Source organism: Protopterus annectens, chromosome 11.part0 (genome assembly GCF_019279795.1).
Source record: "Protopterus annectens isolate FY-2018-M chromosome 11.part0, PAN1.0, whole genome shotgun sequence".
NCBI lineage: Eukaryota > Metazoa > Chordata > Ceratodontiformes > Protopteridae > Protopterus > Protopterus annectens.
Window position 1 is genome coordinate 1,392,613,914 of NC_056745.1, and position 20,470 is coordinate 1,392,634,383.

The window sequence follows — 20,470 nt, forward strand, 5'->3', positions numbered from 1 at the left end:
GCAGTAGCACTATAGAACAACAAGAACAAGTTATAAAAAAGAAAAAACGTTTTCAAACTATTAAATCTTTAAGAAAAAAGCACTTAGCTGGAAAGCTCAGTGAAACGCTGCTATATGGCTGTGTGGCAAACGAGATGTGAGGTAACTGAGCAAGGACATTGTGGGTAGCAGCTTAGCTTGAGAGTTTTTGGTGCATGCAAGCTTGGTACAAGGCCAACTCGGTTCTGAGGGCTCAGAACTGAACCCATCAGTGATGAACTGAAAGAAGATTAACAACTTCAGATTTATTGGTTAGATCTTTGTCTTGAAGTTTGACAGCATACCTCTCAACTGACCCTGATTTTGACTCAATTTGTTTTAGCTCTGTCCTTCTTAATCCCTCATAAAACTGGTGACATTTGGAGAAAAGGTGGTGCATATGTCACTTAATAAATATTGACAATGATTTGAATTACAGACCTCTTTTATTTCATAGGTTCATAGGTTCATACTAGGCTATCTGCCCGAGGGCATTTACAAGCCTAGCCCATTGTTTTGTGGCTTACGCCACCCCTTTAGTATGGGGAACTATACCCATTATTTTGCTGTGCCTCTGTCGAGCAGTGACACTGAGGTAATCCCTGGGGTATATCTGCGATCTCCCATCCATTGGTCAAGATTTCTCTTGAACAAGGCCAGCGAGGTGCTCTGCCTCACATGTACCGGGATTTTGTTCCACAGCATAGGGAGTCTCTGGGTGATGAATCTATCCCTCCAGCACGTCCTATTAATAGCCGTGTCAAGGTTTAAGTCTCCCGCCCTTGTGGCTCTGATGGATCTAGATTTTTTGAGGTGAAGCATATTCATCAAATCTGGGTTTGACATGGCCTTGTATGTTAGGCAAAGGTATATTAATTTACATACTCATACTCAGTCAATATCACAAGTTAATCAAGCTAATATTTTAAGTGCCCATTATTATTTCCGGATTGTCCCTAATTCAATGAGAGCTTTGCTTGACAGCTAGCTGCAGAAACTGAGAAATCATCCTAAACATTTTTAGATTGTTAGTTTCATGAATAAAACTACAGCATGCATGTGTGTGTATGCCTTCCAAAACATGCAACAAAGTCTAGAAGCTTTAGGATTTTTACTTGGAAGTGTTCGCATAGGGCATTTTTATAACCCAAGCAGACTCCAAATAATTTTTCCTTGGGTAGATTGCAAATGCTGGAGGTGTTATGGTCAAGAAGGCGGTAACTGTGAAATGTTCTGGAAGTGTCATTAGTTAGCAGACTTTAAAAATTCCCTACAGAGTTTTGTCAAAAATATTGGGTGAGCAAGTGGGTGTAATTTAGGATTTTTTTTTGAGTATCTGAATTGCCTATAAATAGTGAGGCCTTGTTAAGTTTAATTCTGTTGGCTGCAAAAAAAGCAATTACTAGAGCATGAAAATCCAAGTCTAAGCCAACTGTACATGGAGCACTGAATATTATAAAAGAGATAAAAGCACTGGAAGTGGGATCTTTTAAAAGGGAAAGAGCAAATTACTCAAAAATAAATGGACATTTTCTGAACAATACATGCAGAATAATGTTCATAGGGAGAAATGGGGTTTAAGGAAAGGCAGGAACTGAGCAATTTATGTGATGTTGGACTGATAATAGTTATATTACATAACACGTTATTTTTTGTATGTAACTGGAAACATGTTATACATAGTTTGTTTTCTTGTATATTAATGTATGTTTGCCTGTGTCTTAAGTGCTAATGCAATAAAGGTGCTACAAACTAGTTAGCAGCAGCAGCAAAATAAGCCACAGATAATGCCAGCTAGTTGTTTTGACATCTAGATAAAGCACTGCTAATGTTCATAGGGCAGTACAAAGCGGCATAAGAAATATGACCACACTGGGCTGGGCTGGGCTGGCCTCAACAACCCCAGTGGATCACTGCTCAACAGGAAGTAATACTCACAGCAGTATTGCCTGCACTGGTCCCAATAAAAGTTAAAATGAGAATAACTGGTGCTAAAAGCACCAGCAATGGGTCCAATGATGCCAGTTACAGTTGCCAATAAGAGAGACTGGGATCAGTGGCATGGCATCAAATCAGCCTGGAGGGGGGTTAGATAAAAGGTCAGCCTTTCCTCCCACTCTTCCCCCTCCCATTACACTTCTCTGTAACCACTTTCTTTTCAACCTCCTACTTCTGTACACTTTTTATACAGTGTACACATTGTTGCTTCTGCAGTATCATCATAAAATGCATTGGTTGACAATATACTTTCATAAATATTACATCACTTTCATAAATATTACATCATGACCACTCTTCTCATTCAATATCAAATTGCTATTCTATTATTTATGCTGGCCCAGTATTTGTTTATTTTGCTACATTAGCACATTTTTTTGAATGTGTTTTCATTTTTACTGTATTATGTTGTCTTGAAAATAGTACACTTGGATTAGCACTCTACCCCCAGTTAATTTCAAATAAATCCATAAACTTCCACTTTGGAAACTATATGACAAAAGAGAAGGGGGGGTGGAGTCAGTGATACAGATATCAGTCACTGCACTGGGACACCTCAAACTTAATTTGAAGCTTCAACCTTTGAAAGGCAGTAGAAGCACATGGAAAGAATGATGGTTTGGTGTGCAAGACACTAGTACGGTATAACCTTATATCTCCACTGCCAGAACAATTACAACAGAGGAAAGACTAGACGCCAGTGGTGGGTAAACTGAAGTCAATATAAACAATGATACACAGTCCGAAGAAGTGCGACCACACACTATTACAACCAGTGTGCTTTACTCCGATGAAGGATGGCAGCATTAGAAATGAGAAGCTCAAGGTAACATGGGAAGACGTTAATGGTAGAGCAGTCTGCAGGTTACAAGAATGTAGCTTATTCTTAGATGTACAAAAAAAAAAAAAACTTTGTGAATAGATCAAAAGGAAATAATTTTCAGCCATGAAAGAGCCAAAAAAGTCAAGAAAACAAAACTGTATGCAAAAATATTCAGTCAACTTCCATAAGACCACAAAGAAGTACACCACCAAGAGATAAGAAAAACATAAAAGGACAATAAATTAAGATATTTTTTTCTGTATAGGTATAGAATAATACAGCCCTGACTACAGCCCAGCTGACCTAGGTTTAATTAGTAGCTCAGGTACTGGACAATTTAGATGGACAAATACAGAAATGAAATGACAAAACTTATTCACCTCCCTCAGGGTAAGCAGAGGTTCATGTGGCAGAGAATATCTCCTGTTACTGTATCCCAAAGAGCAGTCACCTGGCTCAAAGAGAAGGTAAGGTTTCCTGAGGAGCTACGTCATGGACAGAAATGAGTTACAGCTCTCGTCTGCACCTATTAAATGTCCACTGCTGAACTGCTTATGTAGCATGTAGAAGTGGTAGCTTAGGAGTCCAGTACAATCTGCTGATTGGTACCTGGATCATGGCTGTACCACAATCAGCTCTCACATGGTTAAGGAACAAATGTACAGAGTTGCAGTAATCAGTCATATGACCCAAAGGTTATGCTCGACCAAAAAAAAGAATAATCGGAAATCAATAACTATACATTAACCAACACATAGTAAATGCTATAGCTTAAAACAATAAATTTATAACATTTAAAAAACTCATCAGCAGCACTTTGAGAGGCTTAAAGTTCCATGCCAATTGTCTGTATAGCTGATAGTTGGGTATACCTAGGTGAGAAGGGTAGGCACTAGTTTAGCGACCTCAGACACTGTATATTATGGTCCCATTGTCTTAGAGAATGACACTCCTGTATGAAAAGGGCTTCAGTCAACTCAGAAGTACCAGCAGCATGACAATCACCAACAACGGATGCGCTGCCTCTCTGTCGAGTGCAGCTGCACAGAAGTGGCATGGCATGAACCCCTTCAGCACACAGGATGACCAGTCATGCCCTAACAGAGCAATAAACTAGGATAGCATTACTGTTAATAACATTTGGGTCCACAGAATGTCACACAGATTTGTCCTGTGGTCCTCCAACAGAATTACCTGTTGCACCTAAAACTACCATGCCATCAGCATTGGTCATATGCTTGTTTTAATGTCTTTATTTTCTCCCTCAAACATCAATGTAATAATTTCAAATTAAAAACTGAAAACAGTGGTTTTGCAATACAGCAAAGCAGAGAATTATGCAAAGTATATTCAACATAATTATTTCTAAGATAGTTTAGTGCCAATGTAGGATTTGTGTTACAGGTATCTTACCAGACAAGCTGGTACATGCTCACTATGATGCCCACAGCTGTGAATGGTGCTCAAAAAAAGTGTCTTATACTGAGCTTCATTATATATAGAAACTCCCTTTTCCCTACGGTACACAGTTAACTAACTTTGAACAGGGATATAAAAGATAAAGCTCACTACATACAAAGTGTGGACATTGCCCCCACATTAAACTTGAGTTTGAATTCTGCAATTTTTATTTAGAATTTCAAACTTACATTGCCCCCACATTAAACTTGAGTTTGAATTCTGCAATTTTTATTTAATTCAAGGGGAATTTCAAACTTCTGCATTTTAAAATTATGCCACCTTGCAGGAATATTCCTGTGTCCTCATTCCTGAAAACCCTTCTTCTTTCAGCTTTTCCCTGTTAGGGGGCGCCACAGCGGATCACCTGTCGACTCATGATTGGCACTGGAGTTTTTTTAAGGTGTCGAGCCACCAGCCCGGTGCCCAACCTTCCACAGAAGGCACACACATGCACACACTCACACCTAGGGCCAATTTAGAGTGTCCAATCCACCTACTGCATGTCTTTGGGATGTGGGAGGAAACCGGAGTATCCGGAGGAAATCCACGTGACCACAGGGAGGACATGCAGACTCCGCACAGAAGGCACCCCAGCTGAGGATCAAACCGGAGAACCTCTTGCTGTGAGGCGGCAACGCTAACCGCTGCACCACCGTGGCCACCCTCATTTCCCACCAGCATGTAAACAACATCCTAAAGCCAAACCAGTTGCATTAAATGCAGAGAGCAAACAGAACATACAGAGCATGGCTAGTGTTTTGATCACCTGGAAATAAATCAGCTGGTGACAAGAATCTACCTGTTCTCTTCTGTGCAGGAATGATCTAACCACACATCACAGTGCACAGAAAAGAACTGCACACCAAATTATGCACTGGAATTATGCAACAGCACCAACTGCATAAAATGATTCCATGATTCAGTGATGATTTGAACAGACTTGGGGCTTAATCGTTGTACCCAATGCATAACATCTGAAAAAGCAAACCAGCATTGATTTGCATGATTTACTAATAGACAAGACAGAACATTTGTAACAGTTGCTCCAATGCCAGATGAATGGATCTATCTTCAAGGTCTGGCTTTTCAGGCATGTAATTCACGCACTGAAGGAATTTTACCCTATGCTGTGCAGACACACTGAAGTAGTATCTATAGACAGATACAGAAAAAAGATCTGCAAATAAATAAATCTATTTGACTACTTCAAAGTACCAAAAGTCTCCAGTAAAAATAAAAACTTTTGATAAAGCACTATAAAGCAGGTCACCACTGGCACCCTTAGCATGTGTCTACAATGCTAATTACCAACCAGAAGAAAAAAGACTGGATACAGCTAGAAACCCAACAAGTCACCTCTAACCATATTCTGCAGTGGTCATCTGAACAGAGAAATTAAAGTCAGGTCACACACACACACACACACACACACACACACACACACACACACACACACACACACACACACACACACACACACTGCGTGCACGCATACTGTTCTGTGAAATGTGCAGATGATGGTGTCATATAAATAAGGGCATACATTAAAACAGTTTAAAATGTTCACAGAGCCTCTAAAAATAATGAATTAATAAATACAAAGTGCTGGTTGGTGCAGAACACTATAGCATACAATTCCAAGGGGTGGTCTCCCTTTCTAAGGAGTCAGGAAGCTGGAGGCTGGCCAATTCTACTGTCATCTGGACAGCTGAAGAGCAACAGATGTCACTGCAGTTACAATGTTCATGCAGAGAAAAGATATGATCAAGTCTCCAAACTGCTGTGTGGTGCATGGCCTTTTGGTTATGCTGTTTACTCAAGAGAAACAGCAACAGAAAAAAATCACAACAGCACAGCTTTACTACTTAACATCAGGTCTTAGAACACAATTCCACTTACACAGCAAGCAGCGAGTTAACTTAAAACATCTATTTCACAGCACAGATGCCTATAATGAGAACCTTTTGAAGGTGGCTAGCCTACACATTAGTCCTGTGTTTTATTTACTTAAATATAAGTCAAGACCAGGTGCATAGAGGCTTAGGGCATCCTGGTCAGACACTGCTTCCACACTTCCTCCTTTCTGTCAAGCAACGCAGCCCCTTGGTTGCTTCAGCCTGACAAATCAACCTCAGAAAAATATCTGCTATGGTGATTGCAAAGTCCAAGATTACCAAATGTAAGGTGAGTGCATTTAGCAGTAGGCCAAGAAATAAAGAACCTAAATGGTATCACATATAAAATGTCCACTGCTTGACGCAGTATTACATAAACAAGGAAAACAGTCCACCAAACCAACCACATAATGTTCCCTCCAGTCACCTACCAGCTGTCATTATATAAATGTTGAAAGTGTATGTTACACAAAATGTTATATCCTGCACCTATGTTTTGTTTTAATCATTTTTACTAAATAAAAACTATTTTTTTGTCAACCTCCAGCAAATCCAGGCAGAAACAGTAAATAGTAGCAGTCGCTCATCACTGGGACCATCTGCATTTGTGTCACAAAGGATGAAGTGCCCTAGTGATAAAACAAAGGGCTAGTCCTCACTAATATGGTACAGTTCACAGGTATGCTAAGTATGTGGAAAAATAACACAGCAGTTGACATATAGGTTGTTTTTTGTGAAGAAATGCTGACAAGAGTACTATAAGGTCAAAAAGGAGTAAAAAAATGAATACAACGTAAAAGGAAAGCCAAAATTCTTGCATTATTGATGGAACTGGGAGTACTGCCATTTGTGCAAGTTTTTTTTTTTTTTAATCTAGCCAAGGCTTCTGCTTTGTTTTCCAAAATATAAATGATTGCAGTTATGTTTAAACAGAATGTTAATCTGAATTTACAGATTTATCAAAGCTGGATCCAGAGGCGACGTCCCAAACAAAAGTATGCACCTGTTTACTCCAAAGTCTATCCCCTCCCGACAAGATATCTACAGCACTAAATAAGACACTCAAAGAAGCGTTCACTTATTCACCAAAACAGTTTTAGTAAGAGTGCAAGAATTTTCCCTACGAAATATGACCTGCACTCCACTAAACAGCACACTAGTAGAAAATTACTGTTTTCATTGGACATAAACATGTACCTTCATGGCATTTTTAAAAACATGCATCTTTTTATCAGTTTGGTATGTATTGGATGAGACAGCTTAACATGTCATAAATGTCTGACAGAGACTGACGCAGTCATTAATTTATTATTCCATAAAGCAGCAGTCAGTTTTGTCAGTGGTGTGCTGCATACAGTGTTTGAAAAAAATAAAAGTCTGTGACCGGCACATTCTTCTCACCTCATCATACAGCCACATACTGAAATGCTACCACTAAATGTGGGATCTGTATCAAGCATAAACTCAGAAGCTAACATTTTATGCTGTGGCAGTCTATAGACAAGAAATGTCTGTGTCAATCTACAGTTCACCTGTTCAATAGTCCACCTTCTCCTTGGATTGGGTATAATCTAGGTGATATACTGGGACAGGAAGGAATGCACATTTCAGCCATGCAATACAGTGGTCTGTGATGGTGGACAGGGAAGTTCTGTTCACTGCTGTGGATGAAGGCATGGAAATACTTAAGAGTTGTTGAGAATTTACAGCATCTCACACTGCAAATACAGCTGTGGAAGTTTTTCTCGTACTACAGGAAATGTTAAATCCCACACACAGCATCAGTGAGAATCCAGCAGGCACACAGATTGGAAAACTACAGCTCATTTAAACACATGAAGGGCAGGTCACTACAAACGCTTGGCTGTTATTGTCCCCACTACTTCTGCCACCTTATTGTGGTCCATCCTTTTCCCCAGCCTTCATCGGTAGAGACCAAAGCTGCTTCGTTGGAAATTGTTACAGCCCTTTATTGTGTAATTTATTCCAGGCGTGTACCAAGGTCTGTTGATTCATATAGCACTGATGCTTTATTATAAAGGTTACTCTCTTTTGAATACAGTTCTAAAACTCTCCTGGACGAATCTGCAAACATGTAAGCATAGCATGCTACATCTGCACGGGTTCAACCCTGATAAACTCTAAAATCTGTTTATATATTGGTTGCGCCTTATGTTATGCATGACTCTATGGATGAAGTGCAAAGCAAAAATAAGTTCAAGTACATAAATGCAGCCCAGTATTGTACTAAATCATATAACCTTACTGTAGTAAGATAAAGCTGCACTAAAATATGAGCCACAACAAAGGAACACATTGTGCTATATACAATGTCTGGGCACAATATTACTACAGCACTTACTGACAGCATTGAAACAATAAACTGATAGTAAAAACACTCAACAACACATCAATAACTCCAATTTATTGCAAAAAAGATATTTAAAATAAATTGGAGTTATTGATGTGTTGTTGAGTGTTTTTACTATCAGTTTACATTTTATTTTTACTACACTCAACTTTATCCTCGAACCGCATTTGTACTCAGCATTGAAACAATGTAAGAATATGGTACTTAATGGTTTATATGATTTGTCTGCATGCCCTCTACCACAGACCATTTTTTCCAGTCAACATTATATCAACAACATTTGCTTTTCCTTCTGGTTGTTCTGTGATTCCAGAATGTACCATCGACTACTTGTCTCATGTAACTATATTTCTTGTTGCTCTGTTCACCACTGCTGTTTCTCTGCTTACTGCTCTTGACGTCATTGGTTTTAGTTTACTACTTTCCTGTATTAATTCGACTGCAGCACTACTGTTTCTCACAGTCACCTGTTTCACTAGTTTGCACTATTTGCCTGTTTATTCACTTGATACTAATGTTGTTGGTTTGTGGGAGGTTTTGGTATCAATTCGACTGCCCCACTCTTGCACATCACTCATCATAGTCGTTAAGCATGCATTACTGCTCATTCTGCATTGTTATGCTCAGTGTAGTTAGCCAGCTACAGAATACTATCTGCCTGTCCTTCAGTAACCAATGTTTCAGTTGCTGTACCTTGCATTCCAATCTTAATATAAATCAAAATGGCTGCCTCCTCCAGAGTTTTATTCTTTGTATAAATTTTTCACAGCAGCACATTAAACTGGTTAAACTTACCATTCTTTGAAAATCTATTCACATATAATGGCAAACACGTAACCTCCATCATCTTTATCTGTTAACTGACAGAACTTGGTATTTTCAAGCAATGCAGCAACTGCATTATGCTTACCAAAAACCCATTAGTGCTACCTCACAGTGATTCAATATGTGGGAAATTTATGGAACCTGGAGGCCTCATGCTCACCTCATTCCACATCGGGTATGGAACACAGACATACCCACAGCACTGAGCACCTCCACCCAATTTCTTATGCTAAGGTGGTTAAGAAAACATTTCCCACGCTACCCAAACATAAGGCTAAGAAGCCTCGTGCACTAGCCCTCAACAGTACACCATCACCTTCACCATGCACTTCTGCAGCCAGTACACTTTCCTATAACAACAACAGTAATGACTCTGGTCAATGCACACTTTGTAGACCTTAAGGGCTCACATGTAATGTTCTGATAACTGGTGACTCTACAGTCAGACACACTGATACCACTTGCAGCATGTTGAATAAGAGTATAGTGATGGTTACCTGCCTTTCTGGAGTCAGGATCTGGGACATAATGAGCAGTTTTCAGGTCCCCCCAGGTCAACAAATACAATTACAGCCTTGTAGCAGTCCATGTGGATGTGAATGACCTTAGGATATCTACTCGGAGGGATACATATCTCTGAGGCAGGAAAGACTCTGGCTTGAGCACTATTTTGTCATCAATCAAAATGATGCAGAAATTCAAAGAAGAGAAATGGTTTTGATGATTGATTATGTAGCTGGTGTCACTGTGGTGGTGCAGAATGAGTTAGCCCGGGATGAGGCAGACAGCCTGAAACCTTCCTGATTTGCCAGATATAGTTTGCAACACTTATAACAAGGCTTTCACATTCGAACTCTGCTAAAGCCTATTTTGTCCCCAGAGTGCCTTTTCAGTCAGAGTCTGTTTGCTGGACATATTAATCTACTAATTTTTAATTCAGAACAGATTAAGGTGTCCTACTCAATTGCACAAGTCTTAGCAAAAACTTGCTTGCAACTTGAATGTTTCCATATCAATGTGGTTACTGAGGAATGGTTGCAATGTAACAAGAGAAACTGCCTCTATTCCTGGGTTCAGCACCTACTATGATTTTACTTGGTGTCACTTGCTAGTAGGGTATCAGTATTTGTCAGGGATCCCACTATCTCTACGCAAATTCTTCATGACACACAAATTTGAATGGTTAGAGGTCCAAGTTACCTTCGTAAGTACTTAGAGACCTACCACCATGTCCCTCGATGAACACAAATGTTGTCTTACTACCCAAACTGAAACCCTTATAAATGTAAGCACTTTTATTCTGAGTTATTTAAATCATCTGCCTACAATATGTCTGATCAATGCCTCCTTGTCTAAAACAGATAATTACCATTTCAACCATGGGCTCCAGTATAGACCTTATCCTCACAAATATAGCCCCATTCTTACACAACTGCCTAGTACCATGATCTCCCATTAAATCTGATTATAAATCCATGATTTTTAATTTTACAACTGGCAGCAATTTCCAAAGAAATTCCTCCGTTTCCAGAAACTTCTGAAAACAAACCTTCTATAAGGGTGGGAGATTGGTATAATGGTACAAGGTGCAGGGTTTGATTCTCACATTGGGTAACTGGCTAGGCTTAAAATGGCCCACAAAGGCAGTTAGCCTAGTATTAATCTACGAATCGCTCTATAACTTCTCAATGACTTAGAAATATTCTGTAGTAATCCCTCTCCAATAGACCCTTATAGATGAATCTGCCACCTATACATCTGACTTATATTCCCACATAAATATTTGTGTCAATAAGATGGTTCCTATCCATACCAAATACTTACTGGAAATTTTAAATAAACCCTTATGGTGGTGCACCTGTATAAATAAATTATTTAACAAAGATGAAATTACTTAACTGCTTGCAAGAGATCATGGTGCACATTCTACACACTTTAAGCGATAAATTAAGCGTGTGAACCTTAACAGTCCCCTGGATGATTTAAACTAAATATGAACTTAAAATACATACCAAATCCAAATGTAACTATAAACGCTTCATTATTTTTAGCAAGTTAAGGAACAGCACACAATGTTCTGAGCCAATCCCAGATAATGCTCCTCTACCCAGACACAAAAAAGCTAATATTCTAACCAAGTGCTACTTTTACCCTTCCTGCAATCATAACCATCCCTCTGGTTGATTCCTCAGTCCCACTTTCTGCTTACTATGAAACAAGTCCTCTCAGTCCTATCAAAAACTAAGAACACTATGTCCAAAGGCCCTGCTAACTACTAGGCTGTTTAATTATTAGTACCCCATATAGCTTATCTGAACACCTACGCAGCCTTCTTGAATGTAAACTTCTCCACAGGTTATATTTCCATAGCTAGAAAATAGTCATTGTAAAGCTGTTAGACAAGAATGACCCAAACAATGACCTTTATAACTAAAGACTAAACAGTCTTGCTAGTTTTATGTGTAAAGCCATACAATGTACTTTTTTGCTTTAGTGTTTAGTATTTAAAACCTAATTTTATTATGCTTTTATACAGGCACAGCAATGATTGTGGAATCACTGTAATAAGTGAAAACTACAGTCAGTATCACAGCCAGGGTAGGGTGAAAGGAGCAAGCCCAGGGACAGACTGAGGCCACGATCTACAGAAGCAGATCAGTCTTCAGTTGAGCCCATTACCACCGTTTACTGAATGCTGGTATTGCATTTTTAGTCAGACCCGAATGTCTTCTTTCATGCTCCATGTCTGACAAACTGAAGGGAAAGAGGACTTTTTTTTCTAGGGGAATCAGATCTGAGGAGAGTTTAAATTAGAAATGAAGAAGGGACCAGATCAGGGAATGGCAGTGGGCACCAGAACAGCTAGCAACACTTCTGATGACAGTAAGAATCGCTGATAAAATAAAATTCACATCATTTCAGCAAATAAAAACAGGAATTTCATGATTTATAATCCTAAACCAGCAGCCTTACTCATACATTATACTCTGCTGTAAGCCAAGTGTGCAGACCCTTAACACAACACTGTGCAGAGATTGTTCATTACCTGAAGTCTCACAGATCTGAGGCTGGAGCTTATACGGCCCAGAAAGCACCATCACCTCTATGCCCTTTTTCATAAAGAACTGGTCTGTTTCCTGCAGCATTAAAATGTAAGAGCCACAAAAGAGAAAGAGATCCACACAACATACTCATTCAATAGATTTGTCCCTTCTGATATGTAATTGTACATTTATTTTCTTCAAAACTTATCTCCGGATCAGGAAACTCTTAACAGTTTAAGACTGCTAAATCAACACTAAAGCAATAACAACATCAATTATTAAAAATGCTTCACTTTTACTTTTGTAATTAAGTTGTTTAATTTACTCTACTACACTACACAGATACAAACACTATAATACCTTGTATGGGGAACATGAAAACAGAGCAAATAGCACTGTTATAATACTTCCTCAAAATGTAACTTTTATTATAATACTGAATCCAGTCTTACTTGAAGACTATATTTTGGAATGAAAACAGATACATGTTTTACTTGACAAAACAGAGATTGAAAAAGATGAAACTTACTGTTAAAAATGTAGACTCACATTACCTTTAGTTTTTCTTATAATGAACAGTAAAGTGCAAGACATTCAGATAATTATCAGCTAATGGTGTTAATGGCTATATTTCACACCTCTAGACAGCCTACTAACACAATAAAAATATTTACAGTACAAAACTTCAATATAGGTATAAATAAAATGCCGATAAAACTGTACATATGGCTAATCCCGATTCACAACTATGCACGTTTTATTGGCAAGTTACTTTAAGTAAAACCAATGAGGGTGGAACTATAGCATCCTGGGTGCTCCTAATAAATCCATTGTGAGTATCAGACAAGGGTAGGGCATGCTCACATGAAACAATTTTATTTTCGGGTTGCATTACACTCTGCATTGTTTTGTTTAGTTTTTCAAAGGTTCTATCTTGTCAACCCTATGTTTTCTGCCAAATACGAAAATTGTTGCTGTCTTTCGGCTTATCCTGGTTAGGGGTCGTGACAGTGGATCACCGGTCTGCTCATGACCGGCAGTGGAGTTTTATGGTGCCTAGTTGCCAGCCCGATGCCTAACCTTCACAGAAGGCATGCACACTCACACACCTACCTGCATGTCTTTGAAGTTCAATCAACCATGGGGAGGGAGGACATGCAGACTCCAAACAGAGTACACTCCAGCCGAGAATCGAACTGAAGAACCTCTTGCTGTGAGGCAACAATGCTAACCTCTGCACCACTGCGGTCTCTCTGCCAGATACAAAAGTAATCAACTTTATTAATGTTTTCTGATCAAAGTTGAAATAACCAATTGTTTCAGATCTGATAAAAGTAGCATGAGTATACTGACCAAAGGAAATACAAACATACAGACCAGCAGTACCTGCTGTATCACTGGCAATGTATCCTCAAGTAGCCATTCAGCTAAAGGAAGGATGTCAGTAAATGGACAGGACTGAATGCGTTCACTTTCTCTCCTGGTAGTGCTGGAGCAGAGATTTTCATTTGGCAGTGCCAAACAGAATATCAAACAGGCCCTGTAAACCATCGCAACGTAAGTGGGTGTCTATGAAAAGACACATATGGAAACATAAAAAACTCCTGTCGGTGTCATTACCTACTACCCATGCACCTGGGAAATACTTAAGGCCTTAAAAGGAAACGTCATCTCTGTTTCAAGTAAAACAGCATCAGTCCATGCCAGCCAGATTTATTTATTTTTTATTTATCTTTTGTTGACAGAGTTAGTTCCATTAAGTTAGGGCCTCTTTTCAGCACAGGCCTTTGATGGTATTCATACTAATAGGGGACATTTGGTGAGGGCAGCGGAGAACTTTCATACTCTTTTCGACAGGTGCCACAGGATATTTTATATCCACCTGAGCTACCATCAACTTAAGCAGATGGGATATCAGTTTAACGTCTCATCTGAAGGACACCTGCAGTGTCAGCAGTCCATCTCCCTCCTCCCCTATGTGGGTCACTTATTATAAGAAGTTCAAACCAGTCTAATAATAGAAGGCTAACAGGTGAAGTCAGAAGACATGAAGAAAGTTAAAATATTACAATTCTCTTCCCTTGCACTTTCAATGTATACAGATTTTAAGCTGCTTACAGTTTCTTCAGTGACCATTAGCATCAGACAGGCAAGTGAAGTAAGCAGATCAAGACAATAATTAAAGCACTGCTGGTCAACTCCACCAGAATACAGGTGTAAAGCCCCGATTCAGATCCAGGTTTGATCATCTGCTTGGGTGTCTGTGGGAAGTGGTGTGGAAGGGATGGGCATGCTCAGCATAAGGGAGGTCACAGCTTGTTCTACTTGTAGAAGTGAGTGATTACACTTATATCTGTGTTTTTTCCCAACTATCGGTAGCAACATTAAGTACAGTAGCCTGCATTCATTTGCCCTGTACAACAGTAAGTAAGGTAGCATGCATTTGTGTGCCCTGTACAACATTAAGTACGGTATCCTGCATTCCTGTGCCCTGTACAACATTAAGAGCAGTAGCCTTCACTCCTGTGTCCTGTACAACAGGAAGTATGGTAGCATGCATTTGTGTGCCCTGTACAAAAATAAGTACAGCAGCCTGCATCTGTGTGCCCTGTACAACACTAAGTAAGTAGCCAGTATTCCTGTGCCCTGTACAACATTACGTATGGTAGCATGTATTCGTGTGCCCTCACAACAGTAGGTATGGAAGCCTACATTCCTGTACCCTGTACAACAGTACATATGGTAGTCTGCATTCCTGTGCTCTGTACAATAGTAAGCAAGGTAGCCTGCATTCCTGTGCCATGTACAACAGTAAGGATTGTAGCCTGCATTATTGTGCCCTGTAGATCAGTAAGTACAGTAGCCTGCATTTCTCTGCCCTGTACAACAGTATGTATGGTAGCATGCATTCATATGCCTCATACAGCAGTAAGTACAGTAGCCTGCATTGCTGTGCCCTGTACAACAAACAACTGCAGATCTCACAGCCATAGCGGAGGATATTAGGTTCGCCCCAGCCTGGTCTGCAAACTAGCCTCCTCTCGAATATCTGACTCCCGCCTGCAAGGTGGGGGTAAGCTGATTAGGTTCCTGCCCTAAACAGGGAACAAATGGGCCGTTGGGCTCTCACCTTGTCTGGGGAACAAACTGAACTTGCTTTTGTCCCATAGAGGAAGAAAAACTGATCCATTTAGGTACAGGTAGAAGAGCTACTTGGCTAATCAAAATGATGGCAAGAGAGGAATAATTAAGGCACATGCAGGCTAGGACCAAAAATGAGCGACTCAGAGGCACTGGTCACAAATAAAGGAATCTGTTCCCCATAAACATTTATCCTCCTCCTTTTTCTGTAGTTACAAGTGCTGCTCCAAATCCAAGGAACTAATCATCATCATATACTCTGGGGAACAGCAGCAAATCAGTGGAAAAGTAGCAAGCAACACCTAAGGGAGAATTGTGACACAGATACTGATGGCATTCCAAATCTGGTGCGTGTTTAAAGGTACGGCATGGAATCTGGTGCGTGTTTAAAGGTACAGCATGGAATCTGGTGCGTGTTTAAAGGTACGGCATGGAATCTGGTGCATGTTTAAAGGTACGGCATGGAATCTGGTGCGTGTTTAAAGGTACGGCATGGTAGTGAAGGATACTTAAAGGAGAAGAACAGCAGATTCCATCAGATAACAGCATGAAGACATTTCCACGAGCTTCAAGCAGCAGGCCTCGATAATCACCACAATTAGGGAGATTCAGGGTAAAAAACACCACTGCAGAGAAAGCAACTAATAGGACTGAGGAGAGTTTATAAGAAAATCTGTTGATAAAATTTGTTCTGCGTAAAAGGAACTATTTAGAAACATGTATTTTCATAGATGGTACTAACATGAAGTGCTTTTTTTTCTGAGGTAGTTGCCAAAAATAATGACGGAACTTCAAAAGGCACGGTGACTATTTCTTGTGGTAACTGGAAAAATTCTGTTCAGTTTGAGGAAGTGTGGTTGTATCTTTCGCATTTTCTATACCTGTCAAATTCTTTGAGTGATTTGATGTCACCTTACTTGAAGGCACACAGCATTGCCAAGTTCTTTACTGACTACTTTACCTCAAAATGGAACAAACATTTCTTTTTGTGAAGACTACATTCTAGTATTGCTTGATGTATAGGGTTGGAACTTAAATATTTCCTACAATATATCCCTACGAAAAGGGTGTCTCAAAGTCCATGGTAAGCTACAATGAAATACAATTCCTTAGTAACTCAAATAAGCATTTAATTATGATTTAATTGAATGAAAGTAGGAAACAGTACAATGTAAATATCAGAAGCGCTAGTTTGTTTTATAATTTTAAATCACAGTTACATTTCATACTCTGAAAAAGAACCAAGTGCTGTGTGTTTTTGTTTATAGTGAGCCACAATACACTGGGGTGTATCCACAGTTGAAGCAAAACTACTTGAACTGGTCTCACCCCACCCCCTGAAGTTAACCACTGATATGTCATTCTTCTCAACTCAGTGGCTAACATGTATAAGTAAAAGAGTGACTGCAAAGCCATTACCTGCTTGAAGGTAGCAATGAAGGCGAGTGGAGGACTGAGCTGCTATGTACAGCATATATCTTCTATGTACATTATGTACACACACATGTACATATAAATGTATAAACATAGCTATACATACACACATATATACTCACACACATACATATAGTCCACGTTTATGTATAGGGATCAGCATACATACATGTATATATATATATATATATATATATATATATATATATATATATATATATATTTTTTTTTTTTTTTTTTTCCCTCCATGTTTGTTAACCATTCCAGGGTAGTGCAGTGATCATTTTCAGATCCAGTTCAGCCACAGTTTGAGGATTACAGCAGAAGTGAAAGGGTACAAAGATATAATGTAAAAAAATAAACAACAATAGAATTTAAATAAAATGACAAGCAAAACAAAGAATAACAACAAAAAAGCAAACAAAAACTGATCCCCAAATCAAAAAACAATGTGAAGACATTTTATTACCATACAGAATCACTGCTTACACATTAAATAGAGCTACTTCCCTTCTACAATGCCAAACATGTTTCTAATTTAACAATGAAATATCAAGCACAACTTCGGTAGAAGTTATAATATACAGGACTAGCGGTTCCACTGTTACTGACCTTATAGGCTCAATACTAAACGCCCTGCCCTGGGTGTTGGTCACTTACTCCAGTATAAGGCCTAAGAAAGTCACTTACATGGACAGCAAGTCTTTTGGAATCTGCACCCCCCCTCCCCCATATACACAAACACACAGACCAACAGCAAGTCTTTCAGCACTGGGGTATGCTTACACCAGAATAAATCACTTACATCAACAGCAAGTCTTTTGGAATCTGGCCCCTAGTTTTCAATAGAAAACCTGTGGGACAGAGGAGTATCGGTTCCTTACTACCATAAGAAATTTAAATTAATGGCAATAAATATCATAGTTTTAGAACTAAACACTATGAGAAAAGTACAGTTGTGTACCTACCATAAATATAGATGTTCGTGTATTCACTGTTGCAGTCATTACACTTGGGTTATCCTGCTGGCAGGCAACCTGCAGTCAGCCCGAAGTTCCAAGGTCTTGGTCTGGCATCGGTTGCTGTCGCCTCCTCCCTGACACCAGTACGCCAGGGGTATAAAAGTTGCAACCGACGCCATTTTCTTCAGTTTTTCTTGCCCTAGATGTCAGGTGCCCCCAGATAGGAAGGCTGAAAAGATATAAATATGCCAAACAACCATGCATATATTACTATAAACATTTAGTTCATATACAAGCAAATACACCACATAGGTTGTAAAGAGTTGAGAAGTACTGAATAGTCCCAGCAAAGAGGGGGATGGTGGGTGGGTAACCTGGACTGCAACAGTGAATACACTCAAACATCTACATTTATGGTAGGTACACAACTGTACTATGTTCATCGTGTTTCACTGTTGCAGTCATTACACTTGGGTAGAATCCCAAAGCTGAGGTTGGGTGGCTGGGTCTAAATTGGATTTGGTGAGGCTAACAAGCCCTGCAGAACTGCAGTGGCAAAGCCTGCTCTGGATTTGGAGTAGAGAGGTAGGTGGTAGTGCTTGGTAAAAGTGTGCACTGAGCTCCAGGTTGCAGCTTCTAATATGTCTTTGGTTGGTACCCCTCTGAGGAAAGCTACTGAAGTGGCTGCTGCTCTGGTAGAATGAGGCCTAATGCCCTTAGGCACAGACTTGCCATGTTGTGCATAACAGAAGCGGATGCAGTGTCCTATCCATTTGGAGATTGTCTGCTTTGTAATAGGCTTTCCTTGTGATCCTGCAGCATATGCTATAAACAGTTGCTCAGTTTTTCTGAAAGCTTTTGTTTTGTCCAAGTAAAATCGTAGCTGCCTGTGTATATCCAAAGCGGGCAGCAATCTTTCCCCTTTATTCTGGGGATTTGGGTAGAAAGTAGGCAAATGAATGGTTTGGTTTAAGGCCACATTGGAGACCACTTTTGGCATGAATGTTGGGTTTGTTCTAAGAGAAACCCTGTCTTGATGAAAAATGAGGAAAGGTTCCACAGCCATCAATGCCTGTAACTCAGACTCTTCTTGCTGACGTTATTGCTAGGAGCAGAGCAGTTTTCCATGACAAGAATTTAAGGTCAGCTGTGCTGGCTGGTTCAAATGGAGGCAGTGTTAGTTTTTCTAAAACAAAATTGAGGTCCCAAGTAAGTACTGGTGCTGTCCTAGGGGGTCTTATATTCTTTGCCCCTCTGAGGTACTGTCGTAGTAGAGGATGTGAAAAAATAGGAGGATCCGCATTGTAATGAGCTGAAATGGCAGAGGCATGGATTTTAATAGATGAAAAAGATAGGCCTTTGTCCAACATCTCAGTCAAGTATTGCAAAATCTGAGGTATATTAGAGACCAGTGGGTCGAGCCCTTGTGCCTGGTTCCAAGCACAGAATCTTTTCCATTTTTCTGCATAAGATTTCCTAGTGCTGGGCCTCCTGGCTTCCAAAATTACATCCATAACAACTTTAGAGAGAGATGCAGTCTGAGTGGCTACATTATCCGCCATGCTGCCAGGTTTAAGGTTCTGAGTTGACTGTGCAGAATCTGATTGTTTTGCTGTGTCAGAAGATGAGGGATTTGAGGTAGAGGCCAAGGTGGGCCTTGAGACAAAGTCTTTAGGATTGGGTACCAGTGCTGGCATGGCCAGTCTGGTGCAATCAGGATCATTTTTGGCCTCTCTTGTCTGACTTTTAGAAGAACCTTGGTGAGAAGAGGCATCGGAGGGAAGACATAGACCATCAGGTTTTTCCAGCTGAATGATAGAGCATCCACTTTCCATGCTTGAGAGTGATAAGTCCTTGTGCAAAATTTCTGTATTTGGCAATTGTGAGGGGAGGCAAAAAGATCTATGTCTGGGCATTCCCTTGTTATCATGCTGAATACTTGTGGATTTAGCTTCCATTCGTGAGGATCCATGAGATTTCTGCTTAGTTCGTCTGCCAGTGTATTTTTTGTTCCTGACAGGAATTGTGCTTGCAGATGTACATGGTAGGTCAGAGCTGTGTTCCATAAAGTCATGGCTTGTCTGCATAGGGGGTAGGAATGCGTGCCCCCTTGCTTGTTTATGTACCACATAACTGTGGTATTGTCTGTCTTTATTCATAGTTATCCTGGATGTATTAGGTTCTTGAAGGCTGTCAGGGCATTCTGTACAGCTAGCATCTCTTTTTGATTGATGTGAAGATGCATTTGTTCCTTGGGCCACGTGCTCTGAATACATTTTCCTGCCATATGTGCTCCCTAGGCATAATCCGATGCATCCGTTGTTATAGGTAAGGTGAAAGGCTGTCCCTTGTTGTGGTGACAGGTCTGGGACCACCATCAAAACTTCTGTTGCAGCCAGGGGATCAAGGTTATTATTGTCTCTAGGCTGTGACAATGCTGAATCCAAATACTTTTTAGATACCACTGTAGTTTCCTCATATGCAGTTTTGTATATGGA

General features: G+C 39.9%; 1 protein-coding gene across 2 annotated transcripts in view; it reads right to left on the reverse strand.

Moving 5' to 3' along the window:
• DOCK4 (dedicator of cytokinesis 4) overlaps nucleotides 1–20,470 on the reverse strand; it is a 3,006,016-nt gene that overhangs the window by 2,817,473 nt on the left and 168,073 nt on the right. The gene's annotated exons all lie outside the window — the stretch shown is intronic.